This window comes from Petaurus breviceps, unplaced genomic scaffold, assembly GCF_028583685.1.
Source record: "Petaurus breviceps papuanus isolate PSGF00001 unplaced genomic scaffold, PetGlider_PUasm1.0 90825, whole genome shotgun sequence".
Lineage (NCBI taxonomy): Eukaryota > Metazoa > Chordata > Mammalia > Diprotodontia > Petauridae > Petaurus > Petaurus breviceps.
In genome coordinates, this window is record NW_027187353.1 from 5190710 (window position 1) to 5214698 (window position 23989).

A 23989-nucleotide genomic window follows, 5' to 3' on the forward strand; every position below is an offset into this window, starting at 1 on the left:
AGAGAGAGAGAGAGAGAGAGAGAGAGAGAGAGAGAGAGAGAGAGAGAGAGAGAGAGAATGGGAGAAATTGTCTGTGCATGAATATGTATAGTGCCTTAAGGTATATACCTTTGTATGTACATGTATAGGCATGTGGGGGGAAAGGTGTGTCTTCGTTTAGGATTTTGTAAGTATGTTTGATCCTGGTGTAGAGAATACTTCTTGACCTGAGGACCAGGATACAATTTTGAGAGTGCCTCTCACAGTATCTCTATGGCTTTTGCCAAACCTGGGAACATCAATATCTGTCTCACATCTCTCAAAATGTTTATCTGGCTTATGTTCCTACCCAGGGAAATATTGGGGACATTAGGACATGGCTCATTTTGTTCCTCACAAAAGGATTCTTAATGTAGCTTCCCTGAAGATGCTCATGCCAACAAGTGATTGAGTGTAGACTAAGTATATTTTATTTAACTTGGCAAAAAATGCCAAAGGGTTCATGCCCATTAGAACAAAAGGCACAACCCCTGTCATTGAGGCGTGCGTCTTCTTTGACATGGCAGGGTGGGAGGACCGGACATGGCCCCAGAAAAAGGTCAACCGAGGTAGAGTTTGATGGGAATGAAGGAAGAATCCAGACCAAGTGTTCTAAGAGTACTTGAGGAGGGGACGAGTTTAGTTGGGACGGATCAGGGAAGAATTCCCAGGGGACTTAATATTGGGGCAGAGCCTGGAAGGAAGATAAAAGATTCTGAAAATCAAGCCTGAGAAGGGAATGCTTCAAAGGGGAAACACCAACAAGAAAAGGAATGTGTAGAGGCAGAGAGGAACACCCAACCATACAGGAGACACAGAGGAGGAAGGAAAGGACCTTTGAGGTTACACCCTCCCATACAGGCTTGTGACCGAGTCCAAGTTCTACAGAACAAATCCTTTTATGAAGGGGATTTGTTCTGTGAAGTTTGGATTCAGTCAGACGGCCGCGCTTGAGGGCCTAGAGAGCCACATGTGGCCTCGAGACCATGGGTTCCTTACCCCTGGTTGCCTCTCTGTCATTGACTCTAGTCCCCAGATGGTATTCCTCCCTTTTAGGGATTCCCTGCACCCCAATTCCATTTAACCACTTAACAGATGAACTTTTACAAAGAAATATTTACTTCAAAGGTATATCAAGAACAGACATGTAATCATCACCCTATGACACACATAACTCCCCAATCTCCCCCTAACCCAGCACATGGAGATATAGTCTCCTCCTTTCCCCCCTCATCTCAGTCTCAGGAGACAGGAAGACTTTCATAGCTTCATAGTCCACTCCCACCAAGTTCCAAGTTCAAAGCCCTGAGCACCTTTCTCAAGGCTTCCTGCTGGGCTGGCTGCAACATTTGGCCTAGCATCCTGTCTTCAAGGTCACCATGGATCAAATCTGGGTCTGGCAGGAATTTCACCATCTGTGCCTAGACCTGAAAAGGACCAAGAAAACAGACCAAAACCCTGAGCCTGATTCTCAGGACCCAAGGGTCTAAAAGTAGGGTGGGACAGGAAGCCCTCCCTCCCCCCCCCCCGGCCACCCCAGGTCTGCTCATGCCATGATGCCTGTGTTTTAGGTGAAAGTGACTGTGGGAATTTTAAAGATGAAGACTGTTCAGCCTACTCAGCCAATGTAGAAAGAAGCTATTCCCACCTGAACATAAACTATCTTCTCCCAGAAGCAGGTACCTCCAGCTTAGGTGACTTGGTTATGTGCAAAGCCCTGTTATAGATATCATCGAGACTTGGAATGAAGCTCATGACCAGAATATGGCTCTGGAAGGGGAGACGGTATTCAAATTAATAAAAATCACTAATGTTTATATAGCATTTTAAGGTTTACAGAGTACTTTAACATGTTATCTCGTTTGATTCAGAAAACTCTGTAAAGGGTGCGCTAAATATCAGTCCCATTTTATAGACGAAGAAACAGGCAAACAGAGGTTGAGTTACTTACTCTGGGTCACACAGCTACTGAGTGTTTGAAGAAGGTTCCTAGGTCCAGGCCAAATGACTACCTATCATGCTCCCCAGCTGCCTCAAGAACAAAATGGATAAACAGAGTCAAGGAGTAGCATTGTTGATTAAGAAACTATGCTTATACCTGGAGTCGTGGTACCTGCCAGTGATGCTTGCTTCCAAGTCTGACTCTCCTTGAGTCTGGCTGGTCTCTTGGTCTAGGGATTTCAGAACTAAGTAGGCTAAGCCAATCGGCTGTCTTTCCAATGTGGTGCACACTGAAAGCACGTCAGCCTGCTTGGGGAGGGGCAGATCAGACCGGGTGCCTCAAAGCTGCCGTGTAGGTGTGCTTCCACTGCATTCCCAGTGAGAGCAGTCAGTCAGTCAACATTCAGTGGACACTTATTACATGCCAGGCACTGTGCCAAGCACTGAAGAAACACTGTGCTAAATGCTGGAGATCTGGAAATCCAACAAATGAGTGTGTGTGTGTGTGTGTGTGTGTGTGTGTGTGTGTGTAAGACAGAGAGAGAGAGAAAGGAGAGAGAGAGAAAGGAGAGAGAGAACAGAGAGAGAAAAGGAGAGAGAGTGAGAGAGAGAGAGAAAGGAGAGAGAGACAGAGAAAGGAGAGAGAGACAGAGAAAGGAGAGACACACAGAGAGAGACACACAGACAGAGAGACAGAGAGAGAGAGAGAGACAGAGAGAGAGAGAGAGAGAGACAGAGACAGAGACAGAGACAGAGAGAGAGAAATATATACAAAAATATGAAGTAAATTTGAGGTATTTGGGCAGGGGAGGCACTCACAACTGGGGAGGGGAAGGAATAACTTCTTATAGGAGATAGTGTTTGAGCAGAGCTTTGAAGGAAAACAGGGACTCTGAGAGCTGGGGTAAGGAGGGAATACATCCAGACATGGAGGGGCAGACATACAGAAATCATGGAGACAGGATAGAGAATGTCCTCTGTGAGCAGGAAGGTCAGTCTAGGTGGACCAGAGATCACAGGAAGGGTAATAATGTGTAATAAGCTTGGAAAGGAAGCCTAGAGTCAGGCTGTGAAAGGCTTTAAAGGTTAAACAGAAGAATGAACATTTAATCCTGGGGGTAATAGGGAGCCACTGGAGTTTATAAAGCAGAGGAGTGACCGGTGGTTTGTGCTCGCTACTTTGGCAACTGTGTGGAAGATGGAATGAAGAAGAGACCTGAGGTACAGAGACCAGTTAGAGTATAATGCAGGATAAATGAGACAATGGTGGCCTGCTCTAGCCTCATATGACTTAGACTTAAAGGCTGCCATTTTAAGATAACAAAGAGTCCCCTTATTGGCTGCAAAGTCAGAAGAATCAGTGACTCAGTGTTCTCTTTCTGACTTTGAAGTAAGATTAGAACTGTTTCAATCTGTTTCCTGAGAGCTGGGCAGGAAAAGGGGTGGCTTCCCCTGGACCACGTCCTCACCTCCCACTGACTCACCGAAGCCTCAGACCTGAGTTTGGGCTGCCCCTTTTGTGTTTGTTTATTCTTTCCCCAATTTTAGACAAATATTCCAGGATGGATATTTTCAGGATTGAAGGAAGGTTCTGAGTTCAAAAGGCTTATACATTCTGGGACCCTTTAGAAGAGAGGCTGGTTTTGACAGCTACAGGAATGGGCTGGTGGCAGGAAAGCTTCATAGAGAAAATGGCCATCTGTAAGAGGGATGCCCAGGACTGACCATTTTAACAGTAGGCAGTGCTGAGCTGAGGTGAAATGTAAAATCCTGCAAATGTCTTTATGTTCTAATGATATTTAAGAATCGACTTCTCAACAGATTTTAACAATAGCTATAAGTTGTTACTGAATCTTATTTTAATTTTAGTTTGGTTAAGGGAGCCTTTGTAAATGTACTGTGTTTAGCATTTATTTTGTTGATAGGTATAAATTAATTCCCTGTGCCATGCCTGATACATATTGTATATTGAGTACCTTTTTTATCGCCCCCTTTCTTTTTGAGGGGAAATTCTAGATAAGATTCCTAAGTAAAATCTTCCTCAGTATGCTTGGGGTGGGGGGACTTAATATGCCTGTGGGAACATGGAAACTTAGCACCTGTCATTAGAGGCCAGGTTCCCCAGGATTGAACCTGGTGAAGACCACGAGCCTGAGTACAGAACAGGGAATCAGCCCCTTTGAGGCCTAGGAATGGATTCTTTAAGGTTAGATATAGATCTGGGCATCTCTTCACAGAGTAGATAAGCTAATGGGAGCTAAGTATAAAGAGAAAAGAGAAAAGGCCTCAAACAGAGTAATTTACATTTAGGAGAGAGGTACGAATGATAATCCAGCAAAGAAGGATAAGAAGGGGTGGTTAGACTGGTCGGAGGAGAAGCAGGAGAGAGCAGAGTTTTTCTCTAGAAAAACTAGAGAGGAGAGAGTGTCCAGGAGGAGACCGTAGCCAACATTGTCAAATGCAGAAGAGAAGCAAAGAAGAATGGGGATTAACAAAAGGCCTGTAGATGTGACAACTTTGAAAAGGAGCTGTTTCCGTTGTGCCATGGGTTCAGAGACAAGGATTTGGAAAGTGAATTATGGGAGAGGAAATAGAGACAATGAAAGTTGGAGGTTGGCCTGAAAGGGAAGAGAGATGCAGCATGGTCACTTGAGATGATGGCAGGGTCAAGGGAGTGTACTGTAAGGATGTGGGAGACCTGGGTGTATTTGTAGATACCCTAGAAGCCAGAAGATAAAGTAAGAATGAAAATGAGACAGAAAAAAGGTATTGTTGTTGGAGCAATGTGCCAGAGGAGACAGGAAGGGACGGGACCCTTATAATAATGAATGAATGTAATTAGGGTAAATCACCTCCAAATAAAATGACCCAACTGTTCAGGACTTGCCCCAGGCCTTCTGTGTTCTTTGTACTTCACTACATTCCTTCTGAATATTGTCCTCTGAAGGAAAAATTGCTCTAATAATTATATTTATAAGTGGGTAAGGTGGAAGGAGGAGTAGACACATCCTCTGCCCTTGGGATGCTCACTGTCTGGGTGAGGAGACAGGACTCCCAGGTGAAATGAAACCAATTTCAATGCAGAATATAACTAGGAGCTGAAATATTCATGTAGTAAGTAATTGGGTCAGGGGCTCACAGAATCATAGATTAGAGTTGGAAGGAAACTTGTTCAGTTATTTCAGTCATGTCTAACTCTCTGTGACCCCATCTGGTTTTTTTTCTGGCAAAGATACTGGAGTGATTTTCCATTTCTTCTTCCAACTCATTTTACAAATGAGGCAAACAGTGGTTAAGTGACATGCCCAGCGGCACATAGCTAAGTAACTGTCTGTGGCTAGACTTGGACTCAGGAATATGGGTCTTCTTGACTCCAGACCTGGCACTTTATCCACTGTGCCACCTCACTGCCCCAGAGAGACCTATAGAGTCTGACTCCTTCATTTTAGAAAGGCCAAGTGATCTGCCCAAGGTCACACATAGGCCTTAAATGACAAAGGCGGCATTTGAACTCAGCTCCTCTGACCCCCACTCCAATGTTATTCTCCATGGCCTTACGCTCCCTCTCATATATGGGGGAGCAGAATAAACATTTCTGTAGTGCCTACTAGGTACCAGGCACTGTGATAATTGCTTTACAAATTTATCTCATTTATTCTCTTTTGATCTTCCCAACAACTCTGTGAGGTGTAAATGTATAAATATTTATAAAGGAAGTAAGAGATTGGTGTGGGTTGCATTGGTCAAAGAAGTCTTCTTGGAGAGTGAGGGACTCAAGCTGGGCCTGAAAGGACAAGGAGAGTTTGTCAGCAGGAGGACATCCACATCAGGAGAACAGGAGCAGAGTCCCTGAAGGCAGAGTCTGGCCAGAGGAGGGGGTCTGGTGGTACTGGTTCTCCCAAGGTGGTCTAGGGTTCCCAAATGTCCCAGAGCAGAGATAGGGCCTTTGGCTAATCCCAGTTCCAGTACTTTCTAGTTTTCTTCTCTTCTTCACTCCACTTTGAAGCTTCCCCCTTGGTTGAGCTCAGGGGGACCCTTGCCTCACCAAACAAGTAAGCACATAGGCAAGTAGCCTTAAGGTTAGTCCCCAGAAGACAAAATGAGTTCCTGCTCTTCAAGATGAGAAACTGGCTCAGAAAGAGGAAGTGAACTAACCCAAGGTCAAGCTGAATTGGCAGCCAAACCAAGACTAGAACTCAGTTCTTGGGGCACAGTGGACAGAATGCTGGAGTCAAAGACCTTAGTTCAAATTTTGCCTCTGATTATTACTCCCTACGTGACCTTGAGCAAGTAACTTAGCCTCCCTGAGCCTCAGTTTCCTCATTTAAAAAAAAAGAAAGAACTTAGACTAGATTGCTTCTAAGGTTCCCTCCAGTGAAAAAGCTATGATCCTATCACATTCAGTCTAATCAGCTTTCAACTGCCCCACATTGCCTCCTAGCAGAAGTTAGCAAGGTCTTTCTGACCTCCTAGCTTGGGAATCATAGTATGGGTAAGAGCAGGGGTGGGGAACCTGTGCCCGGAGGCCGCACATGGCCTTCTGGTTCTTTGGGTGCAGCCTTTTGAATGAGTCCAGGTTTTACAGAGCAAATCCTCTTATTAAGGGGAGTTGTTCTGTGAAGTTCAGATTCAGTCAAAGCGTCGCACTTGAAGACCTAGGGGCCATGGGTGGTCTCGAGGTTGCAGGTTCCCCACTCCTGGGTTAGACACCTTTTCTAAGGTGAACGAACTCAAGCTAATTTCAGAACCATATTCCATTCTATAGTGCCCTCAGTAGGACTCTCCCAGATCTTATCTCCCACCCCCATCATTTTCTTCTCCTCCTCCTCCTCTTCTTCTTCTTTTTCCTCTTCCTCCTCCCATCCCTTCTTCTCTTTCTTTTCTTTAAAAAACAAATAAAATTATTCTCTTTCTCCCTTTCCTTCCCTCCTCCCTTTCTCCCTCTCTCTTCTCTCCCCCTTCCCCCTCTGTCCTCTCTCTCTCTCTCTCTCTCTCTCTTTCTCTCTCTCTCTCTCTCTCTCCCTCTCTCTCTCTCTCTCTCTCTCTCTCTCTCTCTCTCTCTCTCTCTCCCCTCTCTCTTTTCCTTGTCTCCTCTCTCCCCCTTGCCCCTCTCTCTCCACTTTCCTCTCTCCTTTCCTCCTCTCCTCTTTCCTCCTTCCCACCTTTCATGTTTTCCAGAACAAATTTGTTGGGACAGACTATATGAATAAGACTTGATACCCTGACAGTCTTGGTATGCCACCAACAAGTCTCTGGGACTCATTTTTTGTTGAATTTTCCAATCCTTCCTGTTTTAAACATCTGGCTCTGTCCATTGTTGGCATCCCTTCAATTCCCCTAACCATGCAAAGGTGTGTTTGGCCCAGAATGACAACTACAGTAGCTGCCCACAGATTTTCCAAGTTCTTGGCCACATTGGTAACTAATCCAGTTTCTTTACTGCACAGTTACCAGGAATTACATAATTGGTAGAGTGTTTTGTCTACATTTTCTCCAATTATGCAGGGTATGATGACCCAATTAAATTCCTTTGGTTTTTCCCCAAGTGAGTGCTTAATTGCATCTCCTTATCCAATTTCATAATTTCCAGGAATCACAGATTATTTTATATTCATTATTTTCCAGAACTTCAAATTGCAGTTTCTTGTTACCGTTTTTAAGTATTCCAGTGGCTTTGGAGGATGTAGGAGGCCGTCCCTAAGTGGAAAAAGCCACATCCATGGGCTCTGACTCCTAGATCTGCCACCTGTAGCTTCATTGAACTACTTCTTCTCTCTGGACCTCTGTGTCCTCACATGGAAAATGAGGCTTTGGACTGGACGATGGCTCTAAGAACCCTTCTAGATCTAATTCTGTCTTCATGCTAAACTTCCTAGGGCTTCCCCAGGAGCCAAGGGAAAGGCATCACCAAGCCCTGGCTCAGCATTCTTTGGGCATTCTAGGAGAGAAGGTATTGATCATGATGGATGGGTTCATTTCATGAAGATGATGAGATGAAGGATGATGGGTAGAGGGTGCTGAGTGTCTCAGGGAGGAGATCTGATCGACCAAGTTCTGTGTACTAAGGAACCTGGGAAGGGTGGCATCTATTACATTGTGAGGATTTTAAAGGAAGAGGGCACCTTGTATCATACCTGGACCACAGCATTGTTGTGAGGATTAAAAGATTATATACATATATGTATGCACGTAAACATGTAAACAGATATACATATGTATATAATATAAAGCACTTTGCAAACCTTAAAATGACATATGTGTGTGCTAATATTAAATAGTACTGTTATCATTCGTATCATTAGCATGAATCTAGATCTGTAAGGGACCAACAGGTAATCTTGCCCTCCCCTACATTCACATCTGAGGACACTGAGGAACAGAGAGCATGAGATGGCTTGTCTAAGTTGACACAGGTAGTAAGTATGCTCTTTGAGATGCCAGAAAGTCACATGAGCCACTGGCCCAGCCACCAGTCTATGATGTTCTGGGGAGATTTCCCTGCACTGGGTCTGGAGTCCTATATGTACAGAACCCAGGCCTCCCAAGCAATTACTAAAGGCTTTTGCCTGGTGACATACCCAGGACTGGCTTAACCTGGAGTAAGTCATGTGTGTGATCTCCAGGAAGGACCTCCCCATGCCGGGCCCCTGAACAAATGAGGGGTAAATGCCCCTCCTCTATGGTAGTATAGGAGGGGCAACCCTGAACAAGGAGCCAATAGGCCTGGATTCAGACCCTTGTAGGGAAAAGAGTATTCCGCTAACAATGCCATTTAGCTAGTTGTGGGACTTGGAGCAAGTTATTAAACTTCTCTGCAATGTCTGGTTCCTCATCTGTAAAATGAGGTCGATGGGCTGTGTGATGTTTGAAGTCCTATATGCCTCAAAGATCCCATGGTTTAAAAATTCTCTTAATTTCTCCTTGGTTTCCCTTTGAACAGATCAGTCTGAAAATGTGCTTGTGTGCTTGCTTTTGCCCACGGTCAGAGTCATCATCTGATTGGGGGAGGGGGAACTTCAGGGCCCTGGGAGGTTTTCTAAAGGGAGAACAGGGTACAGGACCCAGAGGCAGCCTTCCATATACTCTGCCACAGTTCCCACTCTATCAGCTCCAAAGCTGCTATGCCAGAAACAAAAATGTATGTACTTGGAGGCATAAGGACACAGAAGGACTGTTTTATGGTGTCTGGCCCAAGTAGTTCCACTCTTCAGGAAGGGCTTCCAGCATATGGTTGCCATCTTCCCCTGCACTGGACAGAGTGGTGACAGTGGAAAATGGGGTAATTTACAACTATAGGGAGGGGGGAAATGGATTTCTGGTGATGACCCCAAAGTTGGAAAATCCTCAAGGAGGAAAAGAGGGATGGGAATGTGGCTTCTGTGAGACCTAGGAATAAGTAGCTAATTGATATCCTCAAAGAGTTTCCATTTCAGTGGTATCATGACATAGCAGATAGAATGTTGAACTTGGAGGTGGAAAACCTGGGTTCAAATCCTGACTTAGACACTTGACTGGTTGAGTCACTAAGGACAAATATCTTTTTCTCGGTCTTAGCTTTCTCATCAGTAAAATGGATATAATTATATTTGTACTATAGATTCATATGATTTCCAAGTTAAAAGTGATTATCTATTCTAACCCATATGTGAGCAAGAATTTCTGATATAATCAATATATCTACATACATATCTACATATATATGTATACATACATATCTATAGATAGATATAGATGTGGATATGGATATAGATACATATACAGACACAGATATAGACATAGACATAGATAGAGGTAGAGATAGAGATGTAGATGTAGATGTAGATATACAAGTAGTCATCCAGCCTCTGTTTGAAGGCATCCAGTGAGGGAGAGCCCAGTTTGAAGGAAGATGGAGGCCTTGTGAGTTCATTACACTTTCTGATGAACAGAGCTTTTAGGCCCAGATGTCCATACAGCTGTTTCTGAGTCATTAGCCCTCCTGCCTCCTGAGGCAATCCACTTCACTTTTCCAGCACTCCCATAGTTAGGAAGTTTGTCCCTACATTAGGCTTATATTTGACTTTTTGCAACTTCATTCCCCACTGCCCCACACCCAATTCTGCCTTCCAGGGAGCAACAGAATAAGCCTAATCCCTCTTCCATTAAACAGCCCTTTTTATATTTGAATACACTTCTCCTTGGTCTTCTCTTCTCCAGCCAAATGGTTTATAGTTCTATCAGCTTGTCCCCACAGAGCATCAGCTCAATACCCTTGACTACCTTGGTCACCTCTTCTCAACACCCTTGGGTTTATCAGTGTCTTTCCCAAAATGGGGCACTCAAAATTGAACACAAGGCTGCATGTGTGGCCTGAGAAAGGCTCTCATTTTCTCCTTCCTAGAAGTTATGCCTTAGTGAAACCCAAGGACATGTTAGCTTTTGGAGTTGCCACATCACATGGACCTCACAGGCCGGTGAAGAAAAAATTTTCTATCTTCTCAAGGTCAGTACAATTGGTTCTAACAATTTAGGGCACTGACTATTTATACTTTTTTTGTATCCTGGACATCTTTGGCAGTCGGGTAAAGTTTGTGGACATCTTTCCAGAATAATGCTTCTAAATATGAAAAAAAGTACATTGACTTTTCCAATTTTCCAATTGACTTCCTTCCACAAAGGAAGTCAATATATATATATATATAGTTATAAAAATATCTATTAAAAACAAATTTTTTTCTTCAGATGAAGAACTTCTGATTTAGAGTAAGAATAAATTTCATTTTAAGATCCCTGACTATTCCACAAAGATTTTCCCTAACACAAGATGTGGGGACAGTGGTTTGTAAACCATTAAGTTCTATGTAAGTGAGTGATTATTTCTATTGTACATTATATCATTGTTGCTACTGGTAGAGATCAATTTGATCATAACATAGCAGGGCACAATAGGACATAGTTGCAGAGCTGGAAGTTACATGAGTGGTTATCTTGTTCAAGACCTTGGTTTTACAGATAGTAAAGCTGACGTATGGAGAGGTTTACATGGCTTGGCCAAGGTCGCACCAATAACAAATGGCAGAATCAGTCAGTCAGCCAACAAGAATTTATTAAGTACCTACTATGTGACAGGGACTGTGCTAAAAAACATGCAAAGAAAGGTAAAAGGCAATCCTTGCTCTCAAGGAGCTTACAATCTAACGGGGGAACCAATGCACAAACAGCAGTGGACGAATGAGGTATATGAAGGCCAAATTGGAGAGAATCACAGAGGGAAGGCACTGGAACCAGGGGGTGTCAGGAATGCTTCCTGTAGAAGGTAGGATTTTTGCTGAGACTTGAAGGAGGCCAGGGAAAGTGGGAGGCAATGATACAGAGGGATAATGTTCTAGTCATGGAGGACGGTCAGAGAAAATGCCCTGAGTCTGGAGATGGAGTGTCTTGTGTGAGGAAGAGCAATGAGACCAGTCCCACTGGGGTGAAGAGTACGTGGGGGTAAATAAGAATTAGAAGGGTAGGAAGAAGCCAGGATATTTAGGGCATTAAATGCCAAAAGATTTTAATTGATCCCAGAGGTGATAGGGAGCCTTGGAGCTTATTGAATGAGGGAGTAACATGGGGACCATGGTGACATGGTCAGACTTGCACTTTAGGAAAATCCCTTTGACAGCTGAATAGAGGAGAGACTTGAGATTGGGAAGACAGGTAGGTTATTGCAATTGTCCAGGCAGAAGGAGATGAGGGTCTGCACCAGAGCGGTAGCCATTTCAGAGGAGAGAAGAGGGCATATACAGGTGATGTTTGGAAGGTAGAATTGACAGACTTGCCATTAGATTGACTGTGGGGAGGAGAAAAGAGAGGGTGAAGAGTCAAGGATGCCCTCTAGATTTTGAGCCTGGAGGAATGGGACGGTGGTAGTACTCTTAATCATAACAGGGAAATTAGGAAGAAGAGAAAGATAATGAGTTCAGTTTTGGGCATGTTTAAGTTGTCTGGGAGACATAGTTGAATTCATGGGAGCTAATGAAAATCACCAAGTGAAACAGTAGAAAGGGAGAAGGTAAGAGACGCTGGGGGGGACACATTCATTTGGGGGACATGACCTGGATGGAGAACCAGTAAAGGAGGAATGATTGTACAAATAGGAGAACCAAGCAACAGTAGTGCCATGAAAACCAAGAGAGAAGAGGGTTATCAAGGAGAAGAGGGTGACTGACAGTATCAAATGCAAAAGAGATGTCAATCAGTAAGGTTAAAGATTGAGAAAAGGTCACTAGATCTGACCACTTTGGAGAGAGCAGTTTTGACTGAGTGATGGGGTTGGAAGACAGACTACAGGGTTAAGAGTGAGAGGGGGAGGGGAGGCACCCACATAGATGGCAACTCCTTTCAATGAGTTGACCCAAAAGGGAGGAGAGATAGAGGATGATTGCTAGAGGTGATGGATGAATCAAGTGAGGGTTTTTTGAGTTTGGGGTGGGGCATAGGGAGATCTGTAGGCATTAGGGAAATAGCTAGTAGACAGAGAGAGATTTGAGATTATTGAGAGAGGAGGGATGATAAAAGGGGAAATCTATTGGAGAAGTCTGGATGGAATGAGATCATTTGTGAATGCAGAGGTTTTCCTTGACAAAGACAATGGTTCCTCTCCATACGAGATGGGGGAAAGGACTATATAGTGGCAGAAGGCATTTGGGTGATGTGAGATGTAGAGGAGGAGGAGGAGATAAGAGGGAACTTTCTGCTGATGGCTTTTTTTTCCAAGTGAAATATGAAGCAAGATTCTCATTTGAGAGAGTGAGGGAAGGGAGAGACATGGAGGGCACATGAAGGCAGAGAGGGATGAAAAAGGTAGAAAACACCTTTGGTGAATGGGATAGTGAGGCAATTAGAATGTTGAATTTAAAAATTGCCTTGTCTCATTGAGAGTTGAGTTGAGGTTATGTAACACACATTTATAGGTGATTCACACTACACAACTTCATGATTTAGCCCAACTTCATTTGGCAGTACATGAGCAGGAGAGAAGGCAGTGGATGATGGGAATAATCCAAGGTTAAAACTTGGTAAGGCAAGATCTTCAATAAGGTAAGGGGACAAGAATTTGAAAGAAGGAGAGTGTAGAGTTGAATTGGTTCACCAAGGGGCCAAGATGGTGAAAGGAGGAGAGTTTAGCCGGTGCAGAAGTGATGACCCAGAAAAGAACTGAGGGGTGTCAGGATTGGAGATGATGAGCATGAATAAACAGGGTTTGGGGTGTTGAAGGCACAAGGAGAGATGGAATGCCAACAGCTTGTGATCATATAAAGGAAAGAGAGTAATCAGACCAGGACTTCAATCTTGATCCTCTAACTCCAAATCCTACCTTCTTTTGACTGCACTATTCAACCTTAGCCATTGGATACTTACAGATACTTCCTATCCTAGAAAATCCCTCTGCTTCTAGGAGCTCATCCTTTGATTGGTGAGTTTTTCCTAGGACCTTGAGGAAAGGTCCAGGTGAGCTCTATGTTCATTCCTTTGCTACTGACTCTCTGGACTTCTCCATGACCTTCTCCACCCTCCACCCACTCCTTTGAAGGCAGGAATTTTATTTATTTTTGTTTGTCTTGTATTCCTAGAATTTAGCACAGTGCCTGACACATAGTAAGGGCTTAATAAATGCTTGCTAACCTGACTTGCCTTAACTTGTGAGGAATCACCAGGTAGACTTCAGGGAAGTTCCCTGTAGGTTGCAGATTAGAAGATATCATAGCACCCAGGCAGTAAGCAAGAAACCCATGAAAAAGGAAATAATTAGTTGTTAATTACCTACTATGTGGAGGCATGGAAATTTACTTCTCTCTGGGTCTCCATTCCCTTGTCTAACAGGCAGATGCTATCCCATGTAGATAATCTGAGACAGTGGGAATTATTATACATGTGTATACATAGTGTACATATGTGTTCAGGCATGTAGAAGAGGCTAATAAGTCAAGAGCACTAACATGTATGTCAGCCACACAATGAACCCTATAACGGGTGCAATTTGTATGTGTCAAAACACTTTGGTTTTGAAAGGGTTCATTAGAGACAGAGAGGTTGCACATTCTTACTGCTCTGTGGAATGTCCTTCCTCCAGCTGTTGACATCTGCTTCTCATTAGCAGGTCATGCAGCAGGGCTCTGAGTTTCCATGCTGCTACACCCCACCCCCGTCCCCAGCCTCTGGCATCTCCCCATCTTGGAAAGGAGCCCAGAGGCACCCAGGCTCCCTCTCACTGTGAAGGAGGCAACAGCTAATGGCAGAAGTGTTTGAAGTTTTTGGACGTCTCCTCGAGGTGGGCAGGAGCCCGATAGCCCCCCAGTGGGGGCCATTGGCCTGTAGATGATTCACTAACCTCTGTGTGTGCTCAGTACAGATGGACCCTGGGGTTTTGAGAGGAGTGAGCTTCAGGGCAGGAAGAGAACTGAGGGAAATGGATCAATTAAAGCCAAACCATCAAACTATTACTGAGTTTCCCCCAAATGAACAACCCTATGAGAGGAACTTTAGGGAATGAAAGGATTGTAAAACTGGACCTGAAAGGATCCTGATCTAGTGGTCAGCTTCTTCATTAGATTGTAAGCTCTTTGAGGGCAGGGACTGCCTGGCACCTAGTAAGCACCTAATGAATACCTATTGACTATTGGCCTTTCATTTTATAGATGTGGAGACTGAAGCCTGGGGGGAGACTTGGCCAACATCACACAAGGTAGTAAATGTCAGACCAGACATTTGAAACCAGGCCTTCTGACTCAAAATCCAGTGTTCTTTTCAGTCTCCTGGGCAAAGGTACAAAGGTGAGAGTGAGTATGAGTCTGAGAGGGCAGGGGGACAGGGAAGGGCAGTCATAGAGGAGGGATAATAATAACTCACACAGATGTAACACTCCAAGTTTTACAAAGGGTTGTCCCCATGGCAATCCTACCAGACTGGTATTGTGAATATTACCCCTATTTTAAAGATAAGGAAATAGCATCGGAGAAGTTAAATGACTTGTCCAAGGTGAAATAGCCAGTGAGAGCTGCAGCAAGCATTAAGAACCAGTCTATGGGCCCTAGGGGGCACCATAGTGCACACAGCACAGAACTTGGGAGTCAGGAAGACTCATTCTCATGAGTTCAAATCTGCCTTCAGACACTTACTATTTGGGTGACCCTAGGTGAGTCACTTAACCCTGTTTGCCTCAATTTCCTCACCTGTAAATGAGCTGCAGAAGGAAATGACAAACCACTCCAGGATCTCTACCAAGAAAACCTCAAATGGGGTCACAGAGAGTGGGATGTGACTGAAAAACAACAGACACCTAATTCAAGTCCAGGGCCTACCCCCTCTACAAGTCTAGGATATCAGACTTTGTGGAGCAGATGATATATGTTAAGAGGTATAAGAAAAAAAAAAGTAGGCAATAGGTTGGAGCTAAATTATGAAGAGGCTTGAATCTGATGCTGAGAAATTTGTGCATGATCCTACAAGAAGTGGGAAGCTGTGATAAGTAAATTCTCTTCCTATTGATATAAGGCTTCCAAGGGAAACCTTTTCTTCTCTATACAAAGACGACTCTACGGGTGTGACATGTCTATTAGATTAGTGAGGGGACATTGCTGGATTGAATGACAAGGATCAACATCTTTACCCTGACACTCCAGTCTGGTTAGAGTGAAGCTCTAACATCAATTTCAGGGTCCTGGTGGACAGGATGAGAATGAAATGCAATGTTGTTATTGTTGTTCAGTCATTTCGGTCATATCTGACCCTCAGTGACCCCATTGGGGGTTTTCTAGACAAAGATCCTGGAGTGGTTTGGCATTTCCTTCTCCAAATCATTTTATAAGATGAGGAAACTGAGGCAAACAGGGTGAAGTGACTTGCCCAGGGTCACACAGCTCGTAAGTGTCTGAGGTTGGATTTGAACTTAGGAAGATGAGTCTTCCTGCCTCCAGACCTGGCAATCTATCCACTGTACTACCTAGTTGCCCTAGTCTTTCTATCCTCACCAAAATAACAGACTGAGTTACAGACTCTAAGAGACTTGGAGAAGTCTTGGAAGTTTTTTTTTTTTAAAAAAGCAGCTTAAAAGACAGATTTGGGCAAAGAACTTTTGTTAGTTGACTGTGTGTGGATAAGTCTTAACTCACAAAAGAACCCAAACAGCCCTGGATGCCAAGTTAACTCCTAAAAGATTCCAGACAGCTTCCCCCTGCCAGAGAAGATGTCCCATAGCACTGTGATTCAACAAAGAACTTTGGCATACCTTAAGCACCTAAAAAAAGCCTATTAACTAGATTCCAGGCCACACAGTGAAGAAAGCCCAGATGACACCGGGAATTTGCAGCTGGGTGGAAGACACTGAGCAGGAGATGACATGATCAAGCTGGCATCAGCTGCTTATCAGGGAAACAGAAAAGGCAGCTTCAGAGGCAGAGAAGTATTCTGAGATACCACCAGTGGTGTGATAGTAAATGTTTAACAACAAGCTTTCTGGAAGGATAATGTGTCCACAGCAGACTTTTAAATTTAATTTGCATTTATTAACATTTTCTCCATCACTTTCACTCTACTTTCAGCCTCGAGGCCACATGTGGTCCTCTAGGTCCTCAAGTTCGGCCCCTTGACTGACTCCAACCCCAGCCCTGCACAATACTTAGCAAGGTAATAACTCGGGCCCTGATCTGTAGCCTAATTTAGGGAATGTAAATACTCACACTGAAAATTTAGCAGTCACTCTCAGGATCCTAGATGAGCTGCCCCCAGCACTCCCTGGCTGTGGCCTAAGGGAAGAATTGCCCAGGTTAGCAGTGCTTCTCATTCATGTTCTCAGTGGGGACCATCTGTGAAACATCATGTTTCTGTATATGGGGTTGGAGATGGGGGGGGTGCTCTTAACTTTGCTGTTCTGTCTTAATTAAATGCCCTTTTAAAATAACGTCCTCTAGTGTGGTTTGGTAAAAGACAAAGATTGTTGGAGTCTCATGAGCCTTGGTTTTAAGTAAATGTCCAACTAAAGCGTGTTTTGAAAATGTCTTTAGCTTTCAAAGCCCTGAATTTGTGAGTGTTCTTGGACAGAGATGTCAAATATGCAACCAAATGGCCCTGAAGGCAGCCCTCCTCCCAAGTGGGGCCTATACCAGATTAAAATGTAATTGGGAAATAGTTAATGGAATTTAAAAACATGATAGACCATAGATAATGTTAATATGTGGTTTTCTAAGTCAAAAGCAGCCCATAGGAATCCTTCTATAGGTTTAGTGTTCTTGTTTCTATCAGCATTTGACAGAACTGAATCTGGAACACAGAGATACCGAAATAATTAGTGGAAAGAGTCTTGGAGTCAGATTATCTGAATTTGAGTATTGCCTCTATGGAAACCTGTGGGCCTTTATTTTCTCACCTGTAAAATGAGCATAATCATTCTGGTAGGTATCTCCTTCTGGGATTGTTGTGTGGTGAGGAAATCACTTTGGAAACCTTAATGGAAGATAGGACCTCTTCAGAGTCTCTAATGAGTCTCTCCCCACCCCCACTCCTACCTCCTCATCTCTTTGCTTTCACTGTTGGTATCACGACATACACTCATGCCTCCCTTCTGCCTATCCAGGAAATAAGTCCCAGCCCATAAATCTATCCCAGGCTTTTGCTCATTCTCTTAGTGGCAGACTCTGCTTGGCCTAACGACTCATAAATCTGACCCTTTCACTTCCAATTTGTTTTACCCCCAAGCCAGCTGGCTTCCTAGTAGTCCTGGACTTCGTAAAGTCAGGCCCCTTTTGGCTGTCCTTGAGGCACATTCTGCCTAATTAATGAATGAATTCAACATCAACCCATCCTACTACACAGCCTAGCTACCCAGTGGGAGAAAGCCATGAAGAATTAGGGGAACTAAGATGGAAGCAAGGGGCATGGAAAGGAAGAATGTCAAAGACTTTGAGAAGGAAGGCTAGAGAAGAATGAGTTCCTGACTGGTCACTAGAGTATGGGGGTAGGGAAGGGAAAACAGAGAGAAGGAGGCTTTTTCATGCAAAGAGAAACCATAAATGATTTTGGTCGGGGGGAGGTGATGTGGAGGAGATATATGGTGGTGGTGGTGGTGATGAGAATGTGCATTAAACTTTTTTCCCCCCATTCATGATGGGTACAGACATAGGTAGCCTATTTGTCTAATAAAGCAAGGCAGGATAGCTAGCAGGGTAGATGATAGAATCAAGACAGTGATAAATGTAAAATAATACACTTCATTTCAGAAACCATCCTTATAAATCCATGATGGGGGAGATGTGACTGGCCATGAGTTCATCTGGAGGGGAGAGAGGGCTTTTAGCAAATTGCATGGAAGAAGAGTGAAGTTTATGGTGTGCTCACCAGACTGGATCTGCTCTATGGTTACAAAACCTGAAAAGCTTTGGAACTGGTCACATACACATGGTAAAGGCCAAAATTTGAAGCAAATGCTCGAGTCACAATTGAGATATAGTCACAATTGAAATTAAGGTAAGGGGAAGCACAAAGTGTCAAGCACATTCAAAATAGTGACTTTTTTAATACCTCCAAGCTGTCCTTAGGGTTTCCCCCCCTTCCTATTCTTCCTTCCAATTATTTGCATGGGAGACCAAAAGAATCTTGTAACTGAGAAAATGGGGTGGGGTTGGGGTGGGGCCTTAGACTCAGATAGTCCTTGGTAGGCTCCTATATGAACACCTTCTATAAATGATGCTGAATGGGTGCAGTTTGATGATTGATTATAAAGCAAGGAGTTACACTAATTTTAACTAGAGTTGGTGCAAAAACAGAGGTGCAGTCATTCATCCAGGTCTCCATATAGCAGCAGGTTGACCTTGGGGTGTGGCTCCAACCCTGCCCCTCACAATTATGTGGAGAACCCACAGACTTTCTTAGCTGGGGATTTTTTTTTTCTTTTTGGAGGGCAATTGGGGTTAAGTGACGTGCCCAAGGAGGGTATTTTCTAATAATGTCAGCATTTCTGGGAAGTCCAGCAGGATGCCTGTGGTCAGAGATGGTGGGGGGCATGTAAACTATTGTCTTGAGCAGTTGGGAATTCACAGAGCACCTTGACCTGGGGAGTTTGTTGACTGGATCCACTTTGCAAGTAGGGCCTTGCTCCCAGGTGCCACGTTGCATCAAGAAGGGCATAGCATCAGGGAATGAGGACGTAACTATCTCACTGTATACTGTTTTGCTCACACCACCTTTGGAGTAAGATGCACACCCTCGGATGTCACATTTTAGGGAGAATACTGATAAACTAAAGCTCAGCCAGATAGCCTAACTCAGGGGCCAGAACCAGTACTCCAGAGAAGTTGCAATGTGCAAAAGGGAGAAAATAATTATTTTAAATATAGCACATTTTTTCAAAATTGTTCTATTTCTATTTTGATGGGATAGCAAAAGAGCAGATGTACGTGGGCTCCAATGGTCAAAGAAAGTTTCCTGGAGGAGGTCAGCATGATCCTGCACCTTGAGGACAGACTGGGGAGAAGGAGAAGGGCATTTCAGGAGGAGGAAACAATGTGAGAGGCAGAACCAGAGAAAAACATGGCAGACCGGTCAGAGAAGGTTAGATCTGGGAGGGTCACTGAAGGGCATCCAGTGAGCCAATCCCCTTATTTTACAGACAGGGAGAAGGAGGCCCAGAGATGGTAAAATGCTGGGCTCAGGTCCTACAGAAAACCAGGAGAGGAACTGGGGCTGAAACCCAGATCTCCTGATTTCCAACAAGGTGAGCGTCCTTTCTACTCCAACAGGCCTTGTAATTGCAGTGTCTTTCATACACAAGCAGTTGTTTTATGTATCTCTGTATACACATATACATATACATACATATATACATTTACACACATATATCCATATACACTAGTGCTTATAAGCTACTTATAGAACATTACATATACATACATATACATATATTATATGCTGTATTATACTACATATTATACCACATTATTATATGACTAGTATATTGCTATACTCTTCAGTATATATAATAATATATGATGATCAGATCATCCTATGTAATATGTGGTACTGAATAGAATATATTATAGTTATATATAATATAATAACACATAACATAGGGTATTCCAAAAGTCTTCATGTAGTTTTAAGCTATTAAAATTATTAAAACTTTAAGCTTATACTTTAATACTGTGTGAAAACTTTTGGTTCACTCTGTACATATAAATATATTATCACAAATAATATAAATATAAATAATATATCTCTCTATATAACATAATATACACATAACACAATACCACACATTATATATAATATAACATGCCATATCATTTTACATATTAAATATATTATGTATTTATATGTGTAATTGTATGTGTAAATTATAGTAAATGTAATTATACATGTAAATTATATTGAATATAATATTGTATTACATATTATGTTATATATAATATGTAATAATATGTATGTGTGTATCAATACATATGAGGCACCTAGATGGTAGAGTGGATAGAACACCAGCCCTGGAGTCAGAGGATCTGAGTTCAAATCTGCCCTCAGACACTTACTAGCTGTGTGACCCTGGGCAAGTCACTTAACCCTGTTTGCTTCACTTTCCTCATCTGACAAATGAGCTGGAGAAGGAAATGGTAAACAACTCCAGGACCTTTGCTAAGAAAATCCCAAATGGGGTCACAGAGAGTCAGATACAAGTCAATAACAGAAAAATCAATACATATATATGATGTAATATATAACATAATACAATATATATTATATCATTTACATGCTATATATAATATATTATATATTATGTAATATGTGTATCTATACATACATATTGTTTTAAAAATTGTTGTACAGTTTTAAGGTATAGCTTAAAGTTTTAATAGCTTTTTAAAGCTTTGATAGCTTAAAATCGCATGGAGAATTTTGGAATACCCTGTATCTATAACCTTTCTTAGATGGATGTGTGTGTATACACATATGTACGTGTACCTATGTTATACACCTATGTTCTCTACATAACATCCCTCCTCCACACGTCGATATTGTTGCTGCTGTTGTTTCTGGCCCTTCATTTTTGAAGAGGACCAAAGACACCAGAGGGTGATGTCTTGACTTCCTGGAGCTGAACAAATAGATCAGTGGGAGGCCAGTGAGTCAGTGAATGGACTTAGGCCCACAGGTTCAGAGGCAGGACATCTAGACCACTCCTTTCTTTCACAGATGGGGAAAGTGAGTGGAGTCCCCCTCCTGGACACGCTGACCTCATGTAAAGCAGTATGCTACAACAGTACAGTGTAACACAGCATATAATACGGAGCATGTTTGACGCATGCAGTAACAGCTCCTTCAGATCAGCCTGCTCCCTTCATTGCCCAGGCCCTTCCTTCCTCCCATTCTCCTTTGGGAACTGCTCCTAATTCTACCCTGTGCTTGAAGGTTCAGAATAAGAGATAGGACTCAATTAGCTTTAGTTAGAGTCACAAATGAATTTTTGATAGTGTAGCCAAGGGGTTTTCGAGTTCATTAATTTGATCCTCATAACAACCCTATGAGGAATGCAGGGAAAGTATTCTTACTCCCATTTTAAAGAAGGAGAAATTGAGGTCAGAGGGCCTTTGCTGACAAATGTCAGACTTCAGCCCTGGCCTGCTGCTCCCAAAGCAGAGATTCAATCTGGTCCCATGATTTTCTCACCCACAACCCCCACTGGAGCCTGATTCTCTGCCATGAATAATAACAATTGTCACAAAAATTCCCAGGGGCCTGTCTTCACATCCATCCCCATCTGTCTGCTTGCTGCATGATCTGCAAGTAAGAATTTCCTCTTATTTGTTTCAAGTTCAGCTTCAGGCGCCTGGGATTGCAGATGGGAATAAGGCTCCAGGCCAGCCTGACTGCTGAGAAGACATCTGTGGGAAACAGGGCTCATCTCTGCTCTCTAGGGGGCCTGGAGCTGCAGAAAGGGGAACAGACATCAGTGGAGTCCCAGGGCGGCTGCCTGCTCTGGAGGATCCAAGTAGGAGAATAGCAGGGTGATGGCTGGCAGGACTTCTGACCGAACTGTATAAATAAATCAGCCAATGAGCATTTATTAATTACTTACTCTGTGCCAGCCTCTGTGCTAAGCAATGGGGATTAAAAAAAAGGGCAAAAAATACAGTCCCTGCCCTCAAGGAACTCACATTTATTGGGGGAGACAATATACAAATACAAATATCTGTGTAACTACAAGGTACATTAAAAAGTATCTAAGGAATACCAGGATAATCCATCAAGTCAGGGCTGATGGGGGTGGAGGGCAATAATTGAGGGAGGTAGTTTATTAAGTGCCTACTATGTGCTAAGCACTGTGCTACACGCTGGGGTTATAAAGACATAAATGGGATAGTACCTGTCCTCAAAGGGTTTATACTATGGAATAACGTGTGTGTGTGTTTGTAGAAACACACACACACACACACACACACACACACAGCTAGGTACAAAAAATGAATCCCCAGTGGTCACTGTATTCACATTCACACTACATATTTCTTTGGGTCTGGAACCAATGCCCATATTTCATATAATTCTAACTTTGGATAGTGAGAATTTGGAATACATGTACTAACTGAGGCCTAACTGCGTACAAAGTTAACACAAAGTAATTTCAGGGGGAAGGCACCAGCATGTAGGGGAAAAAGAGGAAGGGAATTAGCATTTACATAGAGCCTACTATGTGCCAGGCACTGTATTACAAGTATTATCTCATCTGATTCTCCTGAGAGCCCTTCAAGGTAGGTACTATCATTATTTCCGTTAGTACTGGGGAAACTGGTCAAACAGGGTTAAGTGACTTGCTCAGGGTCATACAGCTAGTGAGTGTTTATGACTGGATTTGAACTCAGGTTTTCCTGGCTCCAGGCTGAATGTTCTATCCACTGTACCACTGAGCTGCCTGCTGGAATAAGAAAAGACTTCATGTGGGAACTTGGAAAGAAGCAGGAGATTCCAAGAAATAGAGTTGAGGGGGGATGCATTCATTATAGACATTAAAAGGCCAAGACAGGAAATAGAATGTCAGGAATGAGGAGTAGCAGGAAGGCCAGTTTGGCTGGACCCTGTGATTAGCCTGGGATGGCAGGACAGAGGAGGAGATAAGCTTGGTGTGTTCCTGGAACAGTAAAGCTGACAAGCCAGGGGAGAATCATAGAGGAGAACCCCCAAGTGCCAAATATCCACTGAATCAGCCAATTCAAATAGTGCAGATAAAGCCTGGATAACCTGACCAGCTATTTTTATACCACAGAGCAGGAGAGGAGGGAGAAGATGGACCAAGGACATGAGTTAAGTGTTCTTCCCAACCAGACTCTGACCCTTTGTGTCTTAATGTATTTGGCTACAACATTTTTGTGATCATGAACCTCTATTAGTAAAAAAACAAAAACAAAACTATTTGTGCCTGTGCCCTCAATATATGTATATTTACTTATTTATAAGTTACGTGCATGTATTTAGATAGATTGCTCAGGGAGGACTTGAACCTTTGGTGTGAGGGCTTGCTCAGTTCTTTTTCAGGGCTGCTTATCCACCTCTGGTATCCACCAGTCACCCGACTCTCACCTGTGACTCCAAGAAGCTGGAGCTGCAGTAGCCACACCCCACTAAAACCTCAGCAGATGATTGAGAGTAACCATGAGGGCTGAAGGGCTGAAGCTGTCTATCCCAAGCATGTGAAGACTTCCCCCAGCAGAATGGGCAGAGGAGGACTTTTTGTTCCAAAGGTCATCAAGGCAACTGAAGCAGGTACCGTGGAGTTCATAGAGCTTGGTCAGACATCAAAGACGCCATGGTCATCCACTACCTCCCGAGTCATTGACATTGGTCCTGACTCTTGTCTTGCCTCTGGACTTCGATGACTGAGGAAGAGAGAGTGAGGCAGATGACTTAGGGCAACTCTGCCTCACTTAAATCGAATTCAGCAAGGAGTCAAGAAATCACACTATAAAGTCATTGATCATTTTCAAAAATGAAGAATGAACAGCAACAAAGCTTACACTTATATAAATTT

The 23989-nt window shown here is 43.3% G+C and overlaps 2 long non-coding RNA genes across 5 annotated transcripts in view; one reads left to right on the forward strand and one right to left on the reverse strand.

Moving 5' to 3' along the window:
• Positions 1-2265, reverse strand: part of LOC138148687 (uncharacterized) — a 2989-nt gene extending 724 nt beyond the window's left edge. Inside the window, exons 1-4 of one of the 3 annotated variants that reach the window (XR_011165121.1) lie at positions 2132-2265; positions 1970-2046; positions 1667-1788; positions 1332-1445 (exon numbers count right to left, since the gene is read on the reverse strand). This is a non-coding gene — a long non-coding RNA (uncharacterized lncRNA). Of the gene's footprint in view, positions 1-1144; positions 1446-1666; positions 1789-1969; positions 2051-2131 lie in introns of those variants that run through there. The other 2 variants (XR_011165120.1, XR_011165122.1) reach the window with 2 other exon arrangements.
• The window catches only part of LOC138148501 (uncharacterized), a 26094-nt gene extending 4076 nt beyond the window's left edge, over positions 1-22018 (forward strand). The window contains exons 3-4 of one of the 2 annotated variants that reach the window (XR_011165079.1): positions 19586-19690; positions 21784-22018. This is a non-coding gene — a long non-coding RNA (uncharacterized lncRNA). The remainder of the gene's footprint in view (positions 1-19585; positions 19691-21783) is intronic. The other variant, XR_011165080.1, reaches the window with a different exon arrangement.
• The last annotated feature ends 1971 nt before the right edge of the window (positions 22019-23989 follow it).